At 59.0% G+C, this 1,084-nt stretch overlaps 1 non-coding gene and 1 pseudogene across 1 annotated transcript; both read left to right on the top strand.

Annotated features, from left to right (window-relative positions):
* Positions 1–68: 68 nt before the first annotated feature.
* On the top strand, positions 69–224 carry LOC119348122. Its single transcript, XR_005168743.1, has one exon. It is a non-coding gene; the product is annotated as a 5.8S ribosomal RNA (ribosomal RNA).
* A 720-nt stretch (positions 225–944) lies between these two features.
* Positions 945–1,084, top strand: LOC119348123 (annotated as a pseudogene; the record flags this gene model as incomplete).

Here is a 1,084-nt window from a genome sequence, read left to right as displayed (position 1 = left end):
GTGCCTAACCCGGGGGCATGTCTAGCTTGCTAGCCATCCCTCGTGTTGCAAAGCTATTTAATCCACACGACTCTCGGCAACGGATATCTCGGCTCTCGCATCGATGAAGAACGTAGCGAAATGCGATACCTGGTGTGAATTGCAGAATCCCGCGAACCATCGAGTCTTTGAACGCAAGTTGCGCCCGAGGCCACTCGGCCGAGGGCACGCCTGCCTGGGCGTCACGCCAAAACACGCTCCCAACCACCCTCAACGGGAATCGGGATGCGGCATCTGGTCCCTCGTCTCTCAAGGGACGGTGGACCGAAGATTGGGCTGCCGGCGTACCGCGCCGGACACAGCGCATGGTGGGCGTCCTCGCTTTATCAATGCAGTGCATCCGGCGCGCAGCTGGCATTATGGCCTTTGAACGACCCAACAAACGAAGCGCACGTCGCTTCGACCGCGACTCCAGGTCAGGCGGGACTACCCGCTGAGTTTAAGCATATAAATAAGCGGAGGAGAAGAAACTTACAAGGATTCCCCTAGTAACGGCGAGCGAACCGGGAGCAGCCCAGCTTGAGAATCGGGCGGCTGTGCCGTCCGAATTGTAGTCTGGAGAGGCATCCTCAGCGACGGACCGGGCCCAAGTCCCCTGGAAAGGGGCGCCTCCTTATCATTTAGAGGAAGGAGAAGTCGTAACAAGGTTTCCGTAGGTGAACCTGCGGAAGGATCATTGTCGTGACCCTGACCAAAACAGACCGCGCACGCGTCATCCAATCCGTCGGCGACGGCACCGTCCGTCGCTCGGCCAATGCCTCGACCACCTCCCCTCCTCGGAGCGGGTGGGGGCCCGGGGTAAAAGAACCCACGGCGCCGAAGGCGTCAAGGAACACTGTGCCTAACCCGGGGGCATGTCTAGCTTGCTAGCCATCCCTCGTGTTGCAAAGCTATTTAATCCACACGACTCTCGGCAACGGATATCTCGGCTCTCGCATCGATGAAGAACGTAGCGAAATGCGATACCTGGTGTGAATTGCAGAATCCCGCGAACCATCGAGTCTTTGAACGCAAGTTGCGCCCGAGGCCACTCGGCCGAGGGCAC

This window comes from Triticum dicoccoides, unplaced genomic scaffold, assembly GCF_002162155.2.
Source record: "Triticum dicoccoides isolate Atlit2015 ecotype Zavitan unplaced genomic scaffold, WEW_v2.0 scaffold85991, whole genome shotgun sequence".
NCBI classification, from domain to species: domain Eukaryota; kingdom Viridiplantae; phylum Streptophyta; class Magnoliopsida; order Poales; family Poaceae; genus Triticum; species Triticum dicoccoides.
This window is presented reverse-complemented; position numbering and strand designations above follow the sequence as displayed.